The sequence below is a fragment of the Homarus americanus genome, unplaced genomic scaffold, assembly GCF_018991925.1.
Source record: "Homarus americanus isolate GMGI-L3 unplaced genomic scaffold, GMGI_Hamer_2.0 scaffold37049, whole genome shotgun sequence".
Lineage (NCBI taxonomy): Eukaryota > Metazoa > Arthropoda > Malacostraca > Decapoda > Nephropidae > Homarus > Homarus americanus.
Window position 1 is genome coordinate 154,005 of NW_024731829.1, and position 8,496 is coordinate 162,500.

The following is an 8,496-nucleotide window of genomic DNA, read 5'->3' on the forward strand; positions in this document are numbered from 1 at the left end:
TCATCTTGTAGCCACAAACTCGTTGTGTTTTTATAAGTAAGTTCAAAGGACAAGAACATCTGAGAGACCTCCAAAAATATAGTAAGAGAGGAGAGAACCTCCAAAAATAATGTACACAACAGAGACTATGACCTCCCCCTCCTCCTCCCCTCTGCCAGGTAAAACATTCAACCCTCGTAAGGTTGACACAAAGTTGGTTTAATCCGCTGGACACTTTTTTTTGCCATCTTGAAGGAGCTCGAGTTTTTCCACTCCTCTTTTCCTCCACAAACTCATTAAGGTAATCTAACTCACCTCCCCTATCTTGCTCGCCCTTTATCACTGTCTCAACCCTTCGTAAAATGTATCTCGTGTTGCGGGTTTTTCCTCCGCAGACAACAAGGACTGTGAACTGACCTAACTGATTCAGCCATCTGTTTGCCACGTGTCAGGTCATCAACATAATGTTCCCTGTGTGTCTCTTTCATCACTGGCACAAAGATAAAAGCCAAGTGTAGGAATCTATATACAAGATGTCTCAGAGAAAATGTATACACACCACCTTAGGCTACAGCTTCTCGTGTAGATCGCGTAAATGTTTATAACTACAACAGCTACATAATTCTCACCTGTCCTCACCTGTTGATGTACGAGGTCTCCCACCAGTGAGGACAATAATGCTCTTATAACACACGTACCCCCACACACACGTATCCTCTCCACGTACCTCCACACACACTAACCAACCACTCCATATAAACACCAGGTAATCCATAATTAAGCACACAACCACTACCTGAGCAACGGATATCCACACTATACATCAGGTGGTCAAGGCAAACCCAGCGAGAGCCACTAAAATGGATTACAACACAGTACATGTTTCCAGGCTGTGTGTATGGGGGGTGCAGCTACAAGAATAACAAAAAGGGAAAAATTGGAGAGAGAGAGAGAGAGAGAGAGAGAGAGAGAGAGAGAGAGAGAGGTATGTAGAGACAAATAGTGAGAGAGAAATGTATGTATGGTGAGGGGCAGGTAGAATCGAGAGAGGTTTGGAGAAAACATGAGAACGCGAGGGGTGGAGGAAGGTTAGAAAACAGAAGAAATAGAATCGCAGAGAGAGAGAGAGGGAGGGGAGAGATGGGAGGAAAGGTTGAGACAGAGGACGAACGAAGTGATGGAAAAAAAAAAGGATTCAGGAGAAAATAAACCAAAGAAAAGAAACAGTGAAAATAACCAAAAGAAACTAAGAAGAAAGATGAAAAAAATACAGATATATGGCTCGAAAGGGAAAGCTGGATAAAGAAGATATACACAAGAAAAATAGGAGAAGGGAGAAAATAAAATAGAATAAAAGAGGATCAGAATACGAGAGAAAAGAGAAAGGTAAAAGGTGGAGAAAGATGGAAGGAGAAAATTAGAGTAAAAAAAAATACGAACAAAAACATCTGACAAACGACATGAAATACTGAGAGGGAAATTGTGTAACAAGATATATACGAACAAGATAACGAAAACGGGTGATAAATGTAGGTATAATAAAGAAAGGATAATAACAGAAGTAAGTAATAGCAGTGTGGTGGAGGAGGGAGTGTTGGGGAGGGGGAGTGTGGGGGAGGGAGTGTGGGAGGGAGGGGAGTATGGGGGGAGGGTGAATGTTAGATAGGGTGTGTGTCAGGGAGGGTGAATGTGGGGTGGGGGGAATGACAGTTGTGTGGGGCGAGGGTGAATGAGTGTGAGTGGTGGGGAGGGGTGAGAGGTGTCAGAGGCCTAGATAACAAAAGTAGCACCCCCTCCCTCTCCCCACCTGACCTCCTCCCTCTCACCACAGGCACCCGAGACCTTGGACCTTCCCCTGGGATGGACGTGAGAGAGGAGGAGGAGGAGGAGGAGGGAAGAGGAAGAGGAGGGAGGAGGAAGAGGAGGAGGAGAAGGACAACACCCAGCCAACCACTGCAGGTGTTCGTTCCCCATGGCACCTTGACTTCCTCCCTCTCCTCCTCCTGCAAACAACAAGTGGGAATAGAGGAAACGACCCCACCCTACCCCACCCCACCTCCTCTAATGTTATCACCCCCTCCCTCATCCCCTCCTCTAGTGTTGTGACCCCCCCTCCCTCACCCCCCTCCTGCTCCTACAGTGAACGTGCTCCGCCTACCTGTCAAGAGGAAGGGTAAGACACAGGTGACAGAACAAAATAACCCCAGAATTACATCATAATACATCATAACATAAGGTAAGGGGAGGGGGGGGGGGTGTGGAGCTGAGTTAACCTGTAGTACTATCTTGGGGAACCTTAATTGGCTGAAAAATACAAACAATAACAAACAAGGTGATATTCGTGTGACCTCTATTCCCTCAAACAATTATAAACAATTTATTTTCCTCCCCCCCCCCCAAAAAAAAAAAATTATTCAATGTTTCTAAAAGGTGAGTAAAAACACTGCAAGCTGTTGAACGCATGACCCAGTGTTCCCCTCTGTCTCTCTGTCTCTGTCTCTCTACCTGATCCAGAGGTAATTAAAACAAATAATTAACTGTCTACATCTCACTCATGCCACTACACAAATATTCAAAACAGGTGAGAAGCACAACTTGGATAACAGTATTGGAGGTTCAGTCAGGCGCGTTACTCCCCACACTTTCTCTCTTCCTCTTTCTACACTTTCACTCACGGGAAGTTTTCTTTTTTTTTTTTTGCTTTTTTCCAACTCTTCCTCGTATTCTATGTTCGTCTTTCCTCTCGGAGTTTTAATCTATTCTCAATTCCTTTGTCTTTTTTCAACTTAAACTTAATTTACTCTTGGGTGTTTCTTCAATTCCTAACAACTTGTCTTTTTTATCCTTTTTTTTTTAATTTCCAGGATTTGTTTTTCTTATCGTTAAATTCAATTTATTTATCTCAGTTATGGGTCACTATGCCTCTCTCCTTCCTTCCCCTCCCTCCCTCCCTCCTTCCCTCCCTCCGTTTCCGACACACTCCTTGGGCACTCTACCAGATTAGCTTCTCCGTCTTAACCCCAGGAACACTGTTGCTTGCTCGCTACTGTGTTTCCCCCCCTTACTAACCTCTCTCTCTCTCTCTCGTTTCGCATTCTGATCTTATCTTCTTACAATTATTTTCTCTTTACGAAACTATTTTGTTGACATTTTCTTGTATTATATTTTCATTTTTTTTCTAGTTAAATTATTGCGATGTCTTTTTAGCATTCTATTTTTATTTAACATCCCTTCATTTTCTTATATCCACACACACACACACACACACACACACACACACACACACACTTGCCCTTGTAAGTCACGTTTAGACGTTACGAGGCAACAAACATGAATATGCAAATACATAAACATGCGTTTATGAACACTCATACACACACTCATGTACATACACATGTTCAGTCACCAGCAATATATCCCTGGTCTGTGTGTGTGTGTGTGTGTGTGTGTTTAAAGGTGATGTGCAGTATGGTAGACGCAGGTACAGTATAGAACAGCGTTATGGACTCCCTCATATTCTTCATCACCATCATCAACACCACCACAACAAACCTCAAATATCCAACCCTTACCTAAACAAAACACGATACCAGATTTACTCACAATAAAAACTCTGTTCAAAATCAAAGTTATTGTCCATCTCGTCGTTAAGGGAATGTTTTCATGTCTCCAGTTTTGGGTATATATATCTCCAGGTATAGGAACCACAGAGACACAGACAAGCAATAAAGATAACAGTGGTGTGAGTCCTGACACGACACCCGCCTGGTTATGGGGGACTATGATGTAAGACTTGTATTTATACCTGATAACATAGAAAGAAATGTAAGTTATACTCCTGGTAGTCTAGCCGTCCATGAGTCTGATGACGATAGGTGGACGTACTATAAACACACACACACACACACACACACACACACACACACACACACACACACACACACACACACACACACACACACACACACACACACACCAACTCGCCTCCATACGAATTCGCCCCTGTACAAACTCGCCCCCATACCAACTCGCCCCCATACAAACTCGCCCCCATACAACCTGCATACTTAATTGTCGTTTCAAAAATAAAATTCCTCTTTTATACGAGACTATATCCATTTTTTTTTTCTCATTTCATTTTCGTAGAGAAAAAAAAATAAAACTAAAACAGGGCAACTACCGTGTGATTAATATATCAACGAAAATAAAACCTTTTTGTTATGTGGTTCAGTATGTATGTATGTATGTATATGTATGTATGTATGTATGTAGGAAGGTATACTCACAAGCGGGCATTTTACATAGATAAGACAAAAATTAATTAGCGAGGTAAACCCAGAGGTATTTTACACACTCACGTGGTAAAAGTCTAGAGCAAAAATACGTCACTACTGGCAACAACTGCGTCAAGGTCAAACAGAGTAGTCCACATCCATAATTAATTAGGGATTATCGGATCTGAGAAAGATTAGACACCCCCAGTTTATTTCACCTGTTGGTAGTTAATTTTAATGCTAGCTCAACCTAACTTAACCTACCCTAGGTAACCTAATGCTAACTTAACCTAACCTAACTTAATCTAAAACACATATAATTTATCCAGGAAAAATACAATCAGAAAGTAAACAACAACAATATTAACGAGCACCTATTAAGCCCCGGAACTCTCTCGAAAGCACCTGATAATTTACTAATCATCTCAAGAAATGCATTACCTGTTACCTGGCGTTAGTAAAAACATATCAGGTGGCTTACGTTGAAACCCTCATTATTATTACATTTTCACTCATCAAGTAAAATGTGCATAACATCCGGGTTAATTCTTCCATCTGTGTAAATGTTAAAAGTGTTCTGGTGTGTGTGTGTGTGTGTGTGTGTGTGTGTGTGTGTGTGTGTGTGTGTGTGTGTGTGCTGCTCTTGATTGTGGAAAATTTCGAGAAGTAATTATATAGATCAACCTTGTCGTGTTTGGGTGGTTAAACTTCAGGTAAAAAGGTTGGGGTGTCTAATCTCCAGGTGAAAACTAGGGTGTCTAATCTTCAGGTGAAAACTAGGGTGTCTAATCTTCAGGTGAAAACTAGGGTGTCTAATCTTCAGGTGAAAACTAGGGTGTCTAATCTTCAGGTGAAAACTAGGGTGTCTAATCTTTCAGGTGAAAAACTAGGGTGTCTAATCTTCACTAGGGTGTCTAAAGGTGAAAACTAGGGTGTCTAATCTTCAGGTGAAAAACTAGGGTGTCTAATCTTCAGGTGAAAACCAGGGTGTCTAATCTTCAGGTGAAAACTAGTGTGTTTAATCTCCAGGTGAAAAATAAGCTGGGGTGTCTAATCTTCAGGTGAAAAAACTAAGGTGTGTAATCTTCAGAGGATTCATTGATGATAGCGTTCAATTATACATTATTAAAATAAAAATATAAATAAAAAGTCATCGTAAATTACCGAATTCGCAAAAATTTTATCTTGGAAGAATCGAGAAAATAGTATTTGCCGGGTGCGCTCAATGCATTAGGAGACATAAACGTCAATAGGGTCAAATTTAAGATGGCGGAACACAGCTGTTTGTCAGGCTGAGGCTCGTGGAGGTCAAATGTGTTTACAAGTGACCAGGAAATGAGAGATTATTGATCCATAACATGGAAGGAGGTGGGTTTATTGTCCCCATTACGAGAGGAGGGAGTTTACTGTCCCCAATACCAAGGAGGGGGTTTACTATCCCCATTAAGAGGGGAGGGAGTTTACTGCCCCCATTACGAGGGGAAGGGGGTTTACTCTCCCCATTACGAGGGAAGGGTGTTCAGTCCCTATTACGAGGGGAGGGTGATTTACTGTCCCCATTAATAAATAGCTGTGACGATTTGCAGTCCAAAAGTTTGTAAATTGACCCCCCCCCCCCCTACAGCACTTCCCTGGAAACTACTAAATTACAGTCGTTACTTTATTCGAGAACCCTAAATGATTATTATTTTATGGGACGTGCAATAAACAGGAACCTTAAAATCAACAGAAAAAAGTCTGATCATTGTGAAGAACAATGATCAAACTTTATTTCTACTGAATTTTCGGTTCCTCTTTATTGCACGTCCTTAAAAATATTAATCATTTAGGGTTCTCGACAAAAAATAATGACTGTACTTCAATATTTTCCAGGTGAGTGTTAATTGCACAGGGAAGCACTCACGTACCTGATAAATGATGTGTCTATGTATCACGAGGAGCTGTAAATACACACTTACCTGTAAAAAAGAAAACAAAAATCAATTAATTAATGACACCTCACCTCCCTAGCTTTACCACTACCTGTTGACTAATAATAACCTACTAATACCTTCAGCTAATTAACCTTACAAAGCCTAGTAATAACTCATTTGATAACACACGTACAGCTTACTACATATATAGCCTTGGAAATAACAATAAGAATATGGAAAGTTAGAATCCAATTTAAACCATCCTAACACGTTGTCACAGCCATTACTATATAACATTCACATCGAGTTTAACAATGCTATCGACTATCAACAACAAAATGGGAAGGTTCTCAGGGATCCTTATGTTAAACAATATCAAAATAAATGACACATTACTACCTTCACTAGCTATTTCCTTTATTGCAGTGAAAATGGTGGTATTTAATATTTTCCTAAGATCGCTCAGTTTTCCATAATATGCTAGGCTATTAAGCATAATTCTCAACTATCAACTATCCTTTCCTTCATCGTTAACTCATGATCAAATCTACCATTCCATCTCACAATATTTTTTTCGTTGTTGGACTAGTGTATTACTATCCTTGGTAAGGGCAGTAATAACATTATAACAACAACAACCTTCTGTATCCGGTTATTTAATACACTAATAAGTAACTAACACAACTACGCAAGGTAAAACACATTTAAATTGTTTTAGAATTAAACTTCATTACGAATCGATAATTATTCTCAGCACATAATCTAATCTCTAGTATATTCGCCAATACTGAAAGAAAAGTTCGAAGCAAAATATATACAGTATATCTCACTGACATTGACCAATTTTGGCCAGTTTATTCAGATCTCAGGAAACAATAATAAGTAACGAACCACTCACTTCCTAACACCGTGTCAACGTCTTGTATTATGAACTGTGAACAAGAAGTGGGCAATAAACGAGATGAACTATGAACAATCTATCATTTTGTTTTATAGATTATCAACAAAATATGTAATTCACATCTTTCAATGTCGAATTGATGACAAAGACGCCGGGCAATCTTTTCAAAAAACTGGGTGAATTTATACGCTGACATCTGGCAAGGCATTGAATAAAAACATCGTCTTTCTTCCTCACTATCGAGTGATAGTAGTGACCTTATATCCAGCGTTCTGTACAATGAAGTACAGTATTTATAGAAAGCATGACAAACTGTGGAAGCCTGCCCCTAGCCGCTTTAGTATTTAAGGTAAGGTTAAAAGCCTAGTGTAATCTAACTACGCGCCGCGACACAACAGAACATTTTGTATGTCACAAAAAAACATTTACTCCATTCACCACTCACTATTCTGTATTCCCTTAAAAACAAATAAATTAACACGATATAACCACAATAAGTGTAGAAGCGTTGCATAGACATAATAACAATGTCGAGAACTGTGAGCAAGAAGCACGGCCAAGACATACAGTGTGTGAAGCCTGGGGGGAAGGTGAACGTTCCTGTTTATTCTTGTTTATATCTTATAAAATTTAGTCAATTTTCAGTGGGCGACTACTTCCCTGTTGACCAAAGGGGCTCGTCTGCAAATTGCCATGGTCATAATTCTAAAGCTAAGCTATCAAGCCAAGAAGACAGGTAAAAAAATATATATATTGTTACGTAACTCATACACCTGGCCACCGCGGGGAACAGTGGCGGATTATAGGCTTAGGGACCTTTGGCTGAAGCTTTACTGGGCTTCAATTGTATACAAGGCGACCAAACCCATTATGAATGAAACAATGGTCCGTATATATGTTTAGAACTGAATGATCATTATGTCAGCGATTGATTTCGTTAATAACAATATTCACCCTACCATTTTACGGCACTTTAAATATATATATAACATTGTCTCTTTACTATAAAACTCCTGCCAGTATTGTCTATATATTATCCACGAAGGTTTAATTACGAAATAATAAAAAAATATTCCTTTATCATGGAAGAATTATATATAATGTCACAATAATGACAAAAATATTAATAACGTAATAAATAATACGCAAAAATTTCATCATCTGGTACTGGGCTTTTAAAAGTCTTCTGTTTTGTCTACCGTTATCACCATAGTTACGAGATTACTGTAATTACTCTATATTTATTGAAGAACCAACCTCATCACTCGGCTATATATGAATTATTAATACAGAAAGACTAACAGGTTCAATACTACAATCTAATTAAAGATAACCAAAACACTACTTACCTGCGCAATGTTATTCTCCGTTTTCTGTTGTTTAAAGTTCCATCTTGACACCTCCGTAATTATATTCTTTCATAATTCTC